The sequence below is a fragment of the Balaenoptera acutorostrata genome, chromosome 6, assembly GCF_949987535.1.
Source record: "Balaenoptera acutorostrata chromosome 6, mBalAcu1.1, whole genome shotgun sequence".
Lineage (NCBI taxonomy): Eukaryota > Metazoa > Chordata > Mammalia > Artiodactyla > Balaenopteridae > Balaenoptera > Balaenoptera acutorostrata.
This window is the reverse complement of record NC_080069.1, coordinates 25,264,050-25,282,349: the sequence shown is the minus strand read 5'-3', so window position 1 is coordinate 25,282,349 and position 18,300 is coordinate 25,264,050. Positions and strand designations below refer to the sequence as shown.

At 40.2% G+C, this 18,300-nt stretch overlaps 1 pseudogene; it reads right to left on the bottom strand.

Moving 5' to 3' along the window:
• Positions 1-122: 122 nt before the first annotated feature.
• Positions 123-18,300, bottom strand: part of LOC130708343 (serine palmitoyltransferase 1-like) — a 55,532-nt pseudogene continuing 37,354 nt past the window's right edge.

Below are 18,300 nucleotides of genomic sequence, written 5' to 3'. Positions count from 1 at the left end.
CCAAAAACCCCCAAGACACAAACACACACACACACACACACACAGAGAATACTACCCTAGGTCTGCAGAATTTAAAATCAAAAGACTATTCTGTTGAATAGATTACATATGCAAAAGACTGATTATCAGGAATGTAGGTTTATTTCATTAAAAAACAAAACAAAACAAAACAGATTCATCCCCCAAAGAGTACTGTATCCTTTAAAGCAGCAGCAATCACAAGGCACATATGTACAAAATACCTCAAGCAAAATAGAAACTAAACATTAAAAAAAATGTTATTTAAAAAGATGTTGAAGACCATTTGTTAATATGAACATATATTATAAAATGACATTTTTAATATAATTTTATTCCTTTCCCTTTAATAAGAGATGGAGTAATAGTGTAATATTTATGTACTACCTTGTGGCACATATCACAAACATTTACACCACCCAACTTGGTTTGCTAAAGAAAAAACAGATAGCTAAAGCACAGCTTAAAAATTTTAATTTTAGTGCTTTCACATCTTTTTTAGATATTTGGAATTCATAAGCTGAAAAGAAATAAAGGTCTCATTTTCTTTAGCTTAGAAAAAAAGCTTGTAGTTATACGTCCCTATACAAAAAAGAATACATTCTAGATATTCTAAAGTATCAAGGACATGATTTCTATTTTGGGATCATCACAATAATCCTCTTCTGAAAAGATTAGAAGTCAACGCATAACGAATGTAAAGGTCAATTATACTAAAATAAAATAGTATTTGATTTAAAATATTGCTCACTTAGGAAGTATAATGACTATTCTCTGGTTAGGGATGCTAAGATTCACTGTTAGAAATGGTGCAACATCAGTATTTAGCGTATATAAAAATTCTAGGATTCAAATATATTATAATGAAAAATTTGTAATAATCACACATAAAGTATTCCTTTATATATTAGCCAATATATACATTGAGCTTCACATGACGAAGACTGAAAAAGATGTGTTTGAATTAGATCTTCAATACATTTTGTATCATATATGCTGAAGTGCCTCTAAGCCTTAACGTTGCAGACAATTTTCTATGAGATATTAAGGAGTGCTCACAATCTTTATCATTAGAAGGGAAAGAAGATACACTGAAGCTCCATTTTTAAACAATGACAACAAAAAAAAGAATATAAAATACTAGTATTAATAAAACGTTTAAATAGTACTAAATAGCACAATTTAAATATCAGTTATATGCTGTCATTAGTTTTTCTCTTAAGAAAATCAGTTCTTGGGCTTTTGGATTTGTTTTCTTTTAAGTACCCAGCATCCTTCTCGTGGTCATACACTGAGTCGATACCCACACCATCTAGTGACGCCCCATCTGGTACCCGCAGGCCCCCTGTGGCTCACTGTGCAGTGACTCAGGCCTGTCTGCGTGTTGCGTGGTGAGAGGACACCAGGCCCCAGACTAAAGCAGCACGGTCTGGGCCACCTTGCTGATTGTGGTCGCAGCTTTCTCCAGTTCCTCTTCTGTTTGTTCCACTGTGACCACAATCCTAATGCTGAGAAATAATAAGGGACACAAAAGATAGTCAAATGAGAGTCTATACCAAGGGTCAGCCTGCCACCTGTTTTCGTGAATGAAGCTCTTCTACTGGAACATGGCCTACTGTCCCTAGCCACTTTCTCACTGCCCCGGTAGGGCTGCGTAGTTGTGGCAGGGACCTGTGTCCTGCAAGCTGGAAGCACTTTACTACCTGCTATTGACAGGAGTTTGCCGTTCCCTGCCTGCACTAGTAGCGATCTAGTCCAGGTAACCTTGCAGTAGGGCTCTGCCCAGGCCGGCAGGGAACTCTGTCCTTTAAATCTACCACTGCAAGCAGTATCAGGCCCAAAGCAGGAAGTCAACGTTTCCCATATTAATGAGCGTGTGGTTGTTCACAAGCGTAATTCAGTAAGTCATACAGAAGTCCTACAATACTTTGATGCGGGGCAGAAATTTTCAAGTTTTCAGGAAACTGAAGACAAGAAATATCAGCCTGACAGGGCACTTCTACCCGGGTCCCTCTCACTCCCCTCTGCAAACATCTGCATCAGCCACTGGACACATACACACTGAGTTGGGCTGTGCCCAGAGTCCTGAGGGCACGAGGGTGGCCCCCGTCCTCATGAAACACAGGATCACAACTTTGGATGGTGTAATTGGAACGGAGAGAGCAGGATCTTTAGGGTGCTTTCGAGCTGCTGCCAGAACAGCCTTCCCGAACCCAGCCCAGGGCCCCACGCCTGCACAGCGCTGACTCTGAGTGCTCTCTGGGTCTCTCCCAGACTCCTCCAGGCTCCCTCTCCATCAAACCCGTGCTCTGGGCTCCCCAGATGCACCTGTAGGTCTCCACACCACTGCAGACCCTGCTGGAAGGCCCGATGCCCACCCCAGCTTGTTTGATACGCTTGATTCTGCAGGCTCGGCTTAAGCGTCTCCTGCTCTAGGAAGCCTCAGTCCCTCCCAGGCCAGAACTAACCATCTAACCATGCCCTCCTCCTCTGTGACCTCCCTGACCTGTGTCATGACCCTGAAACCCTCAAGCTCTGGGTGTCTACCTTCTTGGACTACACTGTTTAAGTGCTTAGGGGACAGAATCAGGTGTTGAATGAACGCCAATTTTAAATCATGAGTCGAGGTGCCTCCCCACTGAGGGCCGCTTGAACCTCTGTAGAGGTTTTCCCCACTGTCACTTTGCTTTTCCTTGGGTGCTTAATACGTGTTTGTCAGATGAAGTACCACACAGCACTTGGGCCAGAGGTGGGATGAGCAGCGCCCCCCAGACTGTGCCACCCCCGCCCCCCGTAAGGACTATCCTGGTGGTGGAAACAGCTGGCCCAGCACACGCTACCGCAGCACAGTGGCAGGTCGTCGCCAATGCGAACCTGGGCTGTCCCAGGTCGTTCTTGGGATCGCAGATGTTTCATTAAGTTAATTACAGAGTCCTGAGGGGATTTTCAATTAAAATGGGAAAACATCTCGTTTAAGAACAGAAACAGGTGATGTTCTATCTTTTAACAATACACATTCTTCCTTATCCTGTGACAGTCTTTCAAAAAATTTCAAAACATAATACATTTCATACAAAGTTTAAAGTAGAAAACAATGACTCAGGTCATAATTTTAAGTCTACCAACCTCGGAGGAGGGAGATACTTCTCTTCTTTCTCCAGGTAGCGTGCCAGAGTTAACGCGATGCCTCTGTCCATGCACTGTATGAGGAAAAGGAATACATTTGCAGCCTGGACTGCAGACACTGGTCATTAAAACAGGAAGGTGCACTGAAATGCTCCTCTCAAGAGTAGTTTTAATTCACCTTTCCAACTATAACTGCTAAAAGACAAAACAAAACACCACAGAATCATCTTATCATCTTGAGAGCACTGCTCTACAGGACTTCCTGCAATGATGGAGGTGTCCATCCTGTGCTGTCCACGACGGCAGCCAGGGGCCCACGTGGCTCTCGGGCACTTGGAGATATGGCTAGTGCAACTGTAACACTGAACTTTGAATCTGACTTAATTTAAACAGCCATAGGTAACGAGTGATTACCACTTTAGGCAAAGCAGAGTTAGGACAAGGGGAAACAGGACCAACAAAGCCCCGGAGGCTAACCAAGAGCTGGACTTAATAACGCCAGCAGAATCATTTCAGAGAGGAATTGCTCACACGTCAAATATCAACAACACCTCTGATTCCCATGTGCTACACTTGGACACAGTGCTACCAAGCACAGAAGAGTCTGGTGTCACATTCTGCACAGCTTTCCAATACATCAGCTACCTGCCAACATTTTTTTTTAAATTAAATAATTACTATCAAAATAAAGCATAAAGTCAGACGAGGGTAATGGTTTATAAGGGTTTCTTCCTTGGGGTGATGAAATGTTTTGAAATCAGATAGTGATGGCTGCACAACCCTGTGAGGATACTAAAAACCACTCAACAGTATACTTTAAAGAGTGAATTTTATGGAACGTGAATCGTATTTTTAAACAAACAAACAAACGAACAACCAGCTAGAGCAAGGGGTGCTGTAAAGGAAAGAACAATCACTGCCAGCGTGTGGCAGTGCAGGTATTTGCCTGAAGAGGGGCCATTCTGTAAGCTGTGAGGCAAGGTTTTCCTCTGCTAGGAAAAGATGGAAAACAACGGCAGGCAATGTCTTTTGCTGATTCTACATTCTGGAAGTGTACTTGGAAAAGTTAACTCCTTCTGCAAACATCTGGACTGGCTCCGTTTCTAGTCCTGTCTAATTAAGAAACAGTATAAACCATAGCTCAGTTTGTAAAAACTGTTTTATCAAGCAAGTCAACAAAAATTTGGCAGAACTGCTCAGTTCTGCAAACCTTAAACAAGAACTACGGTGTCACGATCCTTTTTTCTCTTTCAAATATTGAAAAGAAAAAGCAAAGAGGAACAGGACAAAAGACTTATTAAGATGGAAGCTGCAATGATGCAAAGAAACTCTAAGAGTTTTCCTCCTCCTTCCTACAAATGCAGTTTCCAGATAGTATTCTGTTCCCTTCCCCAGAGCCTGTTCTCTCCTCATTCAACTCTCAAGGTGATTTCCTGAAGACAGCCAATATCCAGTGGGAGCCCACAGATGTAATTTTGGGATCTGTGAATTGTCCAGACTCACTTTTTCTTTTTGTTATGAGGATAACCTATGTAAGAGAAGTATCGAGTCACTTGATTCACATGCCCTTTCTGAGTCTCCCTCTGGAACAGAGCAGCAGTAAGACCTTAGCTGTTGCTACCCAGTGAGAAAAGAACTGAGGTGGATCTGACTGGAACTGACACCCTGGCACCTAGAGAAGGCCCACGTCCCGTGACACAAAGTGTGTAGAGAAGCACCCTGAGGGGGTTCGAGGGGAGGCTCTGGGATAATAACGGCGTCACCACAGACTCCAACACAGGACATGCAGCTTCACAAGGCTGCTCTGGCGGCGGTCAGCATCAGTCACACCACCCGGCAACTCAGTTAGAAAACAAACTCAGCTGTCACATGAAGGTAATGTCATAATTTGACTCTTAACTAGGCTTGTCTGTTCTGCTTATGTTTAATTTCTAAATTTGTTTTGGTATTACATTTGTACAGGAGCTCTAATTAAAAGGATGCTGTACTTCCTTTTATAGCTTATACATTTAAGTAATATGACAATAAAAACACCGAGGCAGTAAAAAAGGTCTGTGGGATGCTTTTCCCCTTTAAAGAGTTTTTTTTCAAGTCTGCAGAGCTGCACCTGAGGAGACATCTGTGACCTTTCCTCACTCAGCAAGGCAAGAGCCACTCCAGCCTGTTCATTCACAATCTGACACGTTTCCTTAATTAGGAATCTCATATTCTGGGTTTGGTTTTATTTTGTTTTTTTAGGACAACTGATTCTGGAAGGCCACAAGTTGCAAGAAGCTCTCCACGAATCAATGATCCACAAGTTGCAAGAAGCTCTCCATGAATCAATGACTGCAGGTACTGTGGTTCACACATCGTCGGGTACAGGTCAGCTGAAGCCAGCGGTGAAGCCAGAGGCTGGCTTAGCACCACAGTCTCCACACTGAGCAGCCACGTGACTGCCTGCTGTGCCACAGCCGGGCAGGGGCACACGGCAGACTTGACCAGCACCACTACCCTGACGCCTGGCAGCACGGACTCGGGGAAGGAGCCTCTGAAAGGAACCGTCAGGACAAGCAGGACAGGGAAGCAGGGTGAAGCCTGTCTTCATTCTCAAATACGTACGCCATGTATTTCAGATTCAAGTACAAGGCAGCACCACCCTCGGTGCTCAGTGCTGCAGGGCCACTTGACCGTTCTTCAGAAGGAGGAAAGTGAGGAGAGAGGACTTGGGTGAACGCAGCTCTACTGAACAGTAAAGGCCAAGGGATCTTCCCTAGTGATGCGTTTCTTAGTTAATAACTAAGGTACACTTAGTAGTAAGACTTTCAGAAGTCAGACATTTAAATCAAGCTCCCAAGTTAGGCATGGTAAAGAAGTGGCTCGTCTTCCTTCCTTTTTGCTTACAAGATTATTTCGACCTGTTTCTGAGCTATGCTGGGTGTTCAGCCCCAGACAGTCAGCTGTCCGGTGTTGTGCGCCATCACCATACAGAATGCCATCCCCACCTACATGTGCGAAAGCCTGGCTTTGTAAATAGGAAGCAACTGGGTTTTCTGGAAGACTAATTATTCAGAGTGGAAGCAAAGCGTATTTTAATACAATGTGGCAAAGAACACAACTTCAATGTGAGCTGAAAATTGACCCAATGGAATAACCTGCAGCCTGTCAGTAGAGACGTGCTACAGACTCCACTGGGCAGGGACAGACGTCAGGAAGGCTGGGCATCAGAACAAGTCCATGTCACCAGAGGGATAACCACAACTTCTGTTGTACCCAATCTCTTAGGGCAAAGAGAGCATTCTTAAAAATGACCTTAAAAATTCCTTGGGTTCAGGGTAGAAGGGTATGAAGAGATTCGCCCGAATAACTGGATACTCACTTGAGTTACTATTTCCTGAAGTAGTTTAACGTCTCTTTCTCGACACCCAGTGCTCTCTTCCAGCTGGAGGTGAAATGCTGGAGAAATGGACTCACCCACCACTTTTAATCCAGAAATGCTGAGGAAGGGAAACACACACACAAGCATAAATCCTCTTCCGAGCTCAGATTTCTCACATATAAATAATTTTACAAAGTCTGCATTAATGAATGTGACAGAAACTTGGGACTTCCATGGGAAACATCATGTGGTGGGATTCCAGATCTGACAAAGGGAGGTAAAAACGCACGCTCTGGGCAGTGCTTCCTAGTCTAGGACACCCTGCAGCACGGCGGGGAAGAGGATTCCCGGTCCCGCAGGACCCTCCGGCTCACATTTCACAGAGAACACGTGCGTCATCCCCAGCCTCCCACCAGACGGTCTACATGCCTCACCCACCTTGGCTGGGGCCACCCCCTCCTCAAGGGGCCCCTTGCAGGCCCACTCAGCCCTGGGCCTCTGCCCTGTCGCTTCCTCTCCTCACCTGCTCTCTCCTGTTCTTGCACGGCTAGCGCCAGACACGCCCGGTCCCAGGTCCAGGGTCACTCCTCTGAGGGCCTCCCTCATCACCCACTTTAGGGAAGTGTCTGCACCATCATTTTCTATTACTTCTGTTTCCTCCATGGATAACATATTATAATTGTTAATGCTGCTTCCTTATTTGCTAAATCTTTAGTTTGTATCTTGTCTTTTATAAACTTCAGGGATGATGTCTGACACTAAAATTTTATATTTTGGTCACCAACAATATATTTAGGTTGTAAAGCTGTCTTCTTGTGTACATGTTTAATTTTAAATTTTTCTTGAATTACGATGATTTTCTTCTCTCTTAGGATTAACAGCACAGAAATCTGCTGTTTCTCAGGAAGGAAGAGAGATTTCTTTAGGGGTGAAAGCCTGTATTTTCAAATGATTATTGCAGTGTTATGAGAACTGTAGGCCATATAATTTAGCCAGGTATGGTTTGATTTCTGACCTATCTCCTAGGACAAAAATAGTGATACATGTCTATTTGAAATTGGGCTAAACATTTTAAATGGCTTTCATTTAGTCTGCTTTACCTGGAAAGATCTGCTTTTCCCTTAGAATGAAATGAGCACAAAAAGCACTTGTTAGCATACTCAATTCTTCAAATATGTTTAGGACTCAACAAGCTTTTACTGAATGACTACCTGTGCCGAGTATCACATGAAGTGAGGAAGCTAAGCTCACCTGCCTTTCACACCACCCTTGAACATCATTAATTTGTGTCTACTTTCTTTAAATATAATGCATCACACTAGGATCTCTCAATAAATCAGATTTGAATCATGGAATCTCAGACTCTAGGGCTTCTGGAATATGGGGAAACCTTATAGATCAGTTGTTTTACTACTGTAGAAACTAAGAAATATGCTTTCAAAACCCATTTCCTAGGTGAATTCTGAATGTGTTAAACTTGTACACAAAGAAGTATTAATTGTTTTAGGTCATGTACTCTCAGGGAGAACTTAAAAAATTACTTTTCAAATTGCATTTCACATGAATTAAATGGCCTGGATTTTCCCTGATACAAACAAGGCACCTACAAACCCAACTGAGCTTACTATTCGATCAAATGGGCTCATCTCACATGTTAGGTGGAGCAAGTTGGTGAGAGAAGGAATGAAACAAAATGCTCTCTTTCTGGCTGCCTGGATGCTGAATGTCGCATTAAAGTTTAACTAAAACCAAACAGACAGAGAATTATAACTTGAGTTCAGAAAGTTAGAAGCTGTATTTCAGAGCCTGTTATACTTAAAAAAATTTTTCTGGAGAGCACATTATTTACCATATTACTTTACCCATTTTACCAAATGGAAATACTAAACACTAGTCTAGGTCCTAGGGATAGAACAATCAACAATTCAGACATGGTCTCCATCATGTGCTTAGTGTGGGGAAAGCGCTGGACATGAATAATTATCTGTTAGAATTTAGGGGCTTTTCAAGATTCCAGCAAGGACCCAAAGTAGCATAGGCCGCTGACTTCCTCTCCCAAATGCAACCTCAGAGATGAGAGAAGCAAATCACTGATTAGAGGAGACCAAAAAAAATTACTTAGAACTGAACACTGAAAATACTTACTGCTTTGAAATGTTTATCTTTAAGCTATTTATTGGAAAATAATAACACCAATAACCTAAATGTAAAAAGCTAAAAAAGAGTAAAAAAACACAATTCAATGAAACAAGGAAGCAGAAAAATAAGGGAAAAAAATCAATCAAAGAAAACAAAATATGAGTAAAAAACAAAACCAAACTTAAAAAAACGTGCTGGGCAAAATCCTGGAAAGATTATCGTAAGAATGAAAACGACAGAAACAGAAAATAAAAAGGGGAAATAATACAGACACAAGAGAGAGAATCACAGACTACACCCAGCCCAAAGGCCCCAAGTCTAGAGAGTCTTACAGAGGAGTCCTGCTCAACTTTGAAGAAACAAATAATCAAGCCTGGTCTTATACAATGGCTTCATAATGCAGGGAAGTGGAAAAACTGCTCAATACTTTATTGAGGCTACCACAACATTGATTTCTAGGTTATGTTAGGTTGTTGTAACAAAAGATTATAGGCTCATTTAAATTATAAATATGGATATAAAAATTCAAAATCCTAACTAACAGTGCAGAAAAATATACTGTAATCAAGGAGGGGTTTACTCAGGAATGCAAGGATGTTTTAACATCAGAAAATACAGTCATCCCTCGGTAGTCACAGGAACACTCTGAGTAAAGTGCAGGAGCAGAGGTGGGTTTCAGTAGTTTCAAGTGTACATGAGAGGTGAGGATGTGGAGAGGGCATAAACAACTCTGGAAAAAGACTGGCTACAAAGAGAAGCAGAGCAATGGGCTAGTTGCTAGAGGGGAGTATGGGGTCACGGGAAAGAAGAATTTAAGACAAGATAGGGCAGAGTGTACTTGAATGCTAATCAAATGACTCAGGAAAGGGGAGAGACTGAAGAGAAAGGAGAGGACACAACCAAAGGCACTCGGTCCTTAAGAAAGGAGAGCTGTGATGGATGGAGGAACGTTTCTTTGGCTATAACACGAGGGAAGACTGGTTCGGATACCCGCAGGTGTACAGGTTTGTGAGGGAAAATGAGGGAGTTCCCAAGTGACAGCATGAGGCAAGGCTGTCAGCTAAAAGCGGGTGGAGTGAGACAGAGGGTTAGGGATTTTGGAGAGAAGAAAAAGTGAGAGAGAGCTGGGAAAAGTAGAGGACTGGACTTAAAAAATAAACACATTAACACTCATAGAATAAAGGGCACCTGAGGTAGGTGTTCATGAATTGACAGTGACTCCAATGTGCTAGGCTGAGCTGGTTTATTAAGATTTCATAAGCTAATGTAACTGGAAACAATAATATCTCTCTACCACAAATCATGCAAGAACTTTTGTTAGGATCATAAGTCAGACCCAGACTTCAATTATTTCTCCCCCTACTTTATCTGGAACATCTGTGACCCGCTTATTTATTAACTGTCCTTTTTAGAAAAGTTTCTAGTTTCCATATCTGGCAATAGGGATAGGACTTCCACGACTGAGAAGGCAGGTTTCAACTTGGAAAGGCAAAAAGAAACCACAGGCAAGGTGAGATCATTTTCTGTAAGATAAGAAATCTGCCTGAAGATGTCACTAGCCTCAATGTTTTTCTCAATTCTAGAGGAATCTTAAAGAACTACTCTTGTGTAGTTAAGACAAAAGTAGACAGAACACTCGTAAGGTTCACTTTGATTTCACTTGTTTCTTTTTCTTGAAGTAACTTAAAAAAATGAGTAATTTTCTAAAAAGCAGCATGGACAGTATGAACCCACTGTCATCTAATTACATCCTTTTACCCGTACAGATGTGTGGGAATTCTCCAGTGTTTATGCTGGTTATTTCTGGTGGCAGCATGTTGTTATTTCTTTTCATCTTTGTTATCTTCTGTACTACTGTAATATTTTGCCAATGAGCTTGTATCATTTTTAGAAAAACAAAGTTATGATTTTTTAAAACAATGACAAAATGGATGCTCTGGTTTCACACACAGAGACAAATTTGAATGAATTGTGTTTTTGGTTTCTTAGTTGCGATTTAGACAAACTGACTCAAGCCTATTAAATGCACTGAAAACCAAAGAGGTGACACTCAAAATTTTTCACAAGTTGTTTAAATGTTGTGCAGATAAACTTTTGAGTTGGTTGAAAATATATAAAACTCACCCTTGTAAAGCTTTATGAATTCGTTTGCACTTTTCCTTCAACACTGCAAAAATACCTGAAGGAAACAAATACATTTGATAGTACACTTGGAAGACTGGATATACTAATCTAAAAATGTTTTTCAAGATCCACTTCATCAATTTAAAATGCAGCAAATCCTTCTGCCCACTAATAACACACAAATAGACAGCCAGTAACTCCTCTGAAGGTCCCCAACTTTCATCTGTGGCATATACTAGCTGGCACCTGCTCACCCAACTTTCAGCACAATCTGGGATGAAGTTTTCCACAACAAAACAATGGCTCTGTTCTTATTAAGATACTATAAATTATCTGGCCAAGAACAAAAGGGTACAAATATATTAAATGTTTCTGGACCCTAAACAATTTGGGAAAAAAATAGACACTGCAGTCATGTTTATGATCTCTTCTTGATATTTTCACTTTCTTTTAAGGAAAATCCACAAACTGAAAGATCTGAGGAGACAGGAGTGGCAGGGTATCTGACAAGTATATGAATGTGCACACAGAAACACTCACTTTTACTGATTCTCTGAATTAAAACCAATGCTGAATCTTTAGAAATTTATAAAATTTAAAATTACAAATACCAGGCCTGCTTTTCCATTTTCCTTTTAGTCTTTGGTGAGGAGGCACTATCACAGCCCAGAACCACATTTTAAATTGAGTCGACTGCCCATTAAGCAAGCTTTAATAGTTGGTAAACCTGTATGGCCTCAGCACCAACTCATGAATCAAAGGCTGATGGGGAAAACTAGACAACAGTTATAAAATTATAAGTACCAAAAATTAGCATACTTCAGCTAATTTCTCAAAAAAACCCGATAAACTAAATGATGACTGGCCCAGAGCTAGTCCCTCCTTTTTCTGGCATCTCTGCCCACCAAGGGAGCGAGCTTTGCTTTGGCTCTGGCTTCATCTCCAGAAACATGAGAGAAGCTCTAACCCGGAAACCCTGAGGCAGGGACAACTTCTTCACCATCATTTTTCCCATAAATTGCCAGATAATGTAATTCAGAGCCAGAGCTTTGTCTGGGAAATCATTTCCTCCAGCTAATTTCTCCAAAAAGGCAAACCAGCAGCATGGCTAACATGACTTGAAATAGCTTTGATTTCCTGGGTTTAAAGGTTATACCTGGATTTTCTTCCATGATGTTGAGGGCCTCAACTGCAGCAGCAGCTAAGAGGGGAGGTAATGAAGCTGAAAAGCAGTATCCCTGGCCGGAAAGTCGCTGAGAAGAAACAAACAAGTTATAAAACATAAACACTATTTTTGGCTCTGTTTTTCTTTGGCTAAAAAATCTAAAGGCACCAAATCTCTGCACTCCCTACCAAATAGCACGTACAAATGGTGAGGTGCTAAGACCCAGGCATGTACAGAAGTTATGTAACAAAACCAAAACTTTTTTAGAAAGGGAGATAATTTCTAAATGTAAATATTTTGAATGATTCTTTAACAAATCTACTTCTAAATAAAAATTGTGTGAAAAACTAAGTTAGAATGAAATTTTGTAATAGCGGTTACATTTTTAGTTGACCAGTGGAGCAACGGGTTTCAGTTTTTGCTTTTGTTTTTAAAAAGAACCCACCTGATGGTCAATTACGAAAGACCTGCCACAGCAGAAACCCCCAATAGAAGCAAGTGAATTCTCCATGTTGGCACTGATAAGATCAATATCATCAATCTGTCAGAAAAGAGGGACAGTGGGAGTTATTTCTCAATTTAAAGAAAAGGAGGGGGAAAAAAAAAGGCCAATGTCAATCCTAGAGACAAAATTTCAGCACTAATGTCAACATCTGGATTCAAACTACCTCCTTGAAAATAAAGGGTAAGTCATACAAAATCAATTGTTAAAAGGACCGATGTTTCATAGCCCACCTCTGAAGATGTCTCACTTTATACGTTTTTGCCATTCCATCATTCATCGACAATTTATTCACAGTGGAAGAGCTAGATAAAAGATGAAATCTAAAGTTGTTTGATACTAAACATATTCAGAGGTACAAGATAAGATCATTTCCTTGCTAAAACAGTGGTCTCAGCTGTCCTTCTCCATAGAAGGTACTTGAGAGAAATAAAAAGAAATCTATCAGGGTTTTGAGCACTTTGGAACAAGTACTACATTCCATTTACCTTTTCCACCTTTTCAAAAATGAAATCAATTTATCCAAACATGATGGCAATGGGCCATCATGGGCTCTGACCAAAGTGGACCAACTGGGCAGTGGATGAACCTAATGTGCCCACTGGGCTCCTGAGTACCCACGACCTTCTCAACGGCTCAGCACTCCTTTGGTCCTCACCGTCTGCTCCAGCCCCCAGCACCAAGTTCCATCCTGCATACAGTAGCCATTCTGTAATTACTCACTGATGGCCATAATAATGACTGGTCAGATCACATCTGGTGTTTTTCCAAGTGTTCCACAGATCCAACAAGGAAACCTGCGCACTCTTCTTCTTTTTTTTTAACCTTTCATTATGAAAAATTTCAAACATATACAAAAGTATAAAGAATCCCCATCACCAGATTCAATAATTATCAACTTACGGACAATCCTGTTCCACGTATAAGCCCCCTACTGCCCTCTTCATCTCTTTGGAGCAAATCTCAGACCTTACATGTTTTCATCTATAAATATTTCAGTGTGCATTTCTAAAAGATATGCCCTCTTTCAAAAACATTACCACACTTAAAAAATGAAAAATTTCTTAATATCAAATACTGAGTGTTCAAGTATCTCTGTCTCACAAAGCCTGTTTTTCACAGTATTTGTTTGAATTAGGGTCCAAATAAGGTCCATACATTCTGCACTCTTACTCAAGCCATTATAAATACTACCTCTGAGACAACTGCTGGAAGCAGTGAGAAAACGAGAACAGTGAAATTAGATAGTGCTTTTTCCTTCTTTAAAATTTTCATGCCTTAAAAATTGCTCTGGTGTAAATTTTACTTGAATTAATTTCCATTTATCTTAAATTCTTCAGTGCATTTCATTGCCAAATGTCAGTTTGTCTTTGAAGAGTATGCTTCAGTCAACTTGGTGTGATAGTCATTCTGCTCTACATTTTTCTCTAGGTCTGTATGGGTAGAGGGATGCAAATAATCTAAGGTGAGTTTATATTTTATAGTTCAACATTTTAACACAAGCTGCAAAACTTTTATGCACAAGATTTGGAGAAAACCTTCCTTCACATCAACCACACAGCGGTGGGTAAGGGCAGGTTACACAGTGGTCGGTGAGGACAGGTTCTGCAGATGGGCCCACACTGTTCCTCTCCGAGGCTCTAGGAGCAAAACCCACTAAGAGTAGGGCTAGTTGAGGCTCATTTCCTTTCAGCAAGAGAAAACATAAAAAACTCACTCCAGTTGTCTGGGACCTTGAGCGGCTTTGTGAATCCATGCTGGTGGTATTTCTAATATATATATATATATAAATCACCCCCATACACACAAATAACAATACAGAATTTTAAATATTAGAAAGAACATCTTTTCACTGCTATGATACTTTCTAAAGGACAACTTAGAGAATTCTTACTGATTTTAAAGAAAAAATGGAAGGCAAATTTAACTGTTTCTAGAGAAGAAACACTGAAAGCTGGGATCAAATGTTACCGTGTAAACAGAACACAAATTCTATGATTAGCCACTGAGTTCCAAGGGAAGATGGGGACCCTGGTCTGGCTGACCCAATCCTCTGTGGGCTCAGTGAAGTGACAGACACCAAAGCTGCACCCTGCACATCGATGAGGAACACTGTCTTGTGCCCATGAAACCTGCCCAGCAGGATGGAACTGCATGGTTACTATATGAAGGAATGTTCCAAAAAAGCAGAGCTTACATCGATTCCAAAATGTTCAGTGACTCCTCGGCCGTGCTCCCCCAGGACTCCAAACGAAAGGCTTTCCTCCAGAAAGATCCTTGCTTTATATCTGTATTTTAACTTAACCTAAGTGGTAAATAAACACAACTTTAAAATACTGAAAATTCATAAAATTCGTATTTGTGAATCTGCCTACTTGCTAAAATTTATTTGTAACCTCCAAATCAATACTTAGGGCATATGTGCAGGGTGGTGAAAAACTTTGAGTCACCTGAAATGCACCTTCCCAGCTGAGGTAACAGGCTACTGCTTCAGCTTATTTATACTGCAAACAAGTGTCCTTCTCACATTCTGTTTACTGCCACATTTTTCGCATTTTGTGCTTTTCGTTGTGATTCTGTTGTTCACAACGGCCCCCAAGCACAGCGCTGAAGTTCGGCCCAGAGGGCCTCAGCGCAAGAAGGCTGTGATGCGCCTTACGGAAAACATGCGTGTGTCACATAAACTGCACTCAGGCCGGAGTTAGAGCACTGCCGGCTGTGAGTTCAATATGGCTACGTCAACGATGTACACTAAATAAGGTGTCTTTACCCAGAAACACATATAAAACACGGTTATGTATTGAGTAACTGATGAAAACGTGGTGACTAGAGGGTTGCAGAAAACTAACTCTGTATTTGCCCTAGGAGCAAAAGTTCAGTATTTGGTAATTCAGTATTTGCAGCAGGTTTATAGAACATAAATATATATATATATATATATATATATATATATATATATATATATATATATACACACACACACACACACACACTCACACATACACACATATACACACACACTTTATAGAACATAACTACCATGAATAATGAAAATTAACTGTACTTTAGATGCTCTAAAATGATTCAATTTAACTCAGTAATATACACAGCACAATGCCAATTTTTAAAGAAGGAACTGTTAAGACACTATGAGTATAGACATGTAATCTATCTGTTAAATACTGGTCTGATTATACATAAAAACTCCTAGGGAAATATTGTAAATATTCTTCCCTCAGAGGCACTATTCCAATTTAGATTCATTTTTTTAATCCAGAAAAAGTTTTCATTAATATGTTTTTTAATCTTTTTTTTTCCCCTTTGTTTTCCAGCTTATAAGAAAGTCCTTTCCCATCTAAGGTTTAGATGCATATTTATCTATATGTTCTTCTAATTATTTCATAAATTTTTTGGTTTATACATTGGGAGGCTGAACATATGTACAGATTTTTTCCCCCTAGTGTTTAATTGATTTACCCCTTTATGATATGTATGTAATAAGTTTCACAGCTGAATTAAAATACAGTGATTATCAACCACTAAATTTTTTTTAATTAATTAATTTATTTATTTATTTATTCATTTATCACTTTTGGCTGCGTTGGGTGTTCGTTGCTGCACACGGGCTCTCCCTAGCTGCGGCGAGTGGGGGCCATTCCTCATTGCGGTGTGCAGGCCCCTCACTGCAGTGGCCTCTCTTGCTGCAGAGCACGTGCTCTAGGCGCCCAGGCTGCTGTAGTTGTGGCGCCCTGGCCTAGCTGCTCTGCAGCATGTGGGATCTTCCCGGACCAGGGCTCGAACCCATGTCCCCTGCATTGGCAGGCGGATTCCCAACCACTGTGCCACCAGGGATGTCCCTCAACCACTAAATTTTTATATATATAACATGAGAAGTTGGGCTCTTAAATCTTTCCATGACTCATGTAATCTTCTCTTGTGCCAGAATCATAATTTTAATTATTAAATGTTTAATTACTATGATTTTTTCCACTGAAACTATAGAAATAATGCACAGAAATATATAAGATGGGTTGATGTCTCATATCATGCGTCTGATAATTTATTTTTTAACCATCAAGATTTTACAGGCTAGGGCTTCCCTGGTGGCGCAGTGGTTGACAATCTGCCTGCCAATGCAGGGGACACGGGTTTGAGCCCTGAGTTGGGAAGATCCCAAATACCGCGGAGCAACTGGGCCCGTGAGCCACAACTACTGAGCCTGCGCGTCTGGAGCCTGTGCTCCACAACAAGAGAGGCCGCGACACTGAGAGGCCCGCACACCGCGATGAAGAGTGGTCCCCGCTTGCCACAACTAGAGAAAGCCCTCGCACAGAAACGAAGAACCAACACAGCCAAAAATAAATAAATAAATAAATAAAGAAGCTTTCATTAAAAAAAAAAAAAGATTTTACAGGCTAATCTTGTGAATCAACATCAAATTGGGAGAGGGGTCCTCACTGGGCTTTTACCTGAATTTTCATTAACAATGAACAAACTAATTTGGGGAGAATTACATCTTTTCAATACTAATTCTTTCCCATCCATTAATAAGAGGTATTATATGAGTGAGATAGTCTCTAAAAACCATGTTTTAGAAAATATTTAATAATATTATCACAGTACTGGAACACAAACAGACAGGTAAAACAAAACAGGAATCCTTTTGTCAAACCCTAATTTGTATACTGTAATTTTACATACTCAGTACTTTAGGTACTTGATCTGTTCCTACACTTTACATTTTGTTTCACTGGCTGGATATTTGCCCATCAGTACTGATTTATTATTGTACCCCTGTAACATACAGTTCTAACATCTTGTGGCCGACTATCTCTCCCCTACATTATTCTATCAGTCTTTGACACTCACAAAAGGAAGGAGAGGAAAACAAATCTCTTTTATTGACATTTAGGATGTATCTAGATTTCCTCAAGAAATAGTGAAAAACTTAAAAAAATAAGATATGAAACCTTTATTTTGAATCCCTATTCAATTGATGGACTCAGAGATTCAGATTTTAATGGTCAAATGCAATGGTGGTTTATTACAGGAAAATCAGTGTAATACACCATACTAATAGAATGAAGGATAACCACATGATTAACTCAACTGATGCAGAAAAAGCATCTGACAAACCCCAAACCTCTCATGAGAGAAGCATTCAACAAATAAGAAATAGGAGGGAACTTCCTCAACTTGATAAAGGGCATTTATGGAAAACCCACAGCTAAAATCACACTCAATGGTGATGGCCTGAAAGCTTTCCCTTTAAAGAGCAGGAAGGACACTCACTCTTGTCACTTCTAGTCAACACTGTACTGGAAGTTCTAGCCAGAGCAATCAGGCAAGAAAAAAAAAAGAAAAGCATCCATCCTTGGAAAGGAAGAAGCAAAACTAGCTCTATTCACAGATGACATGATCTTATATACAGAATAAGATCCACAAAAATACTGTTTCAGCTAATAAACAAGTTCAGCAAAAGTTGAATGATGCAAGATCAATACACAAAAGTCATCTGTATTTCTATAATTAGTAGTGAACAATCCAAAAAGGAAATTAAGAAAACAATTCCATCTATAATAGCATCAAAAAGAATAAAATACTTAGCATCAAAAAGAATACAATACTTAGGAATAAATTTAACCAAAGAGGTACCAGACTTTACAGTAAAAGCCACAAACAATACTGAAAGAAATTGAAGAAAACTGAAATAAATGGAAATACATTCCATGTTCATCAATGAGAAGACTCAGTATCATTAAGATGGCAATACTTCCCAGAGCAATCTAAATATTCACTACAATCCCTATAAAAAATCTCAATGCCATTTTTTACAGAAATGGAAAAGCTGATCCTAACATTCAAATG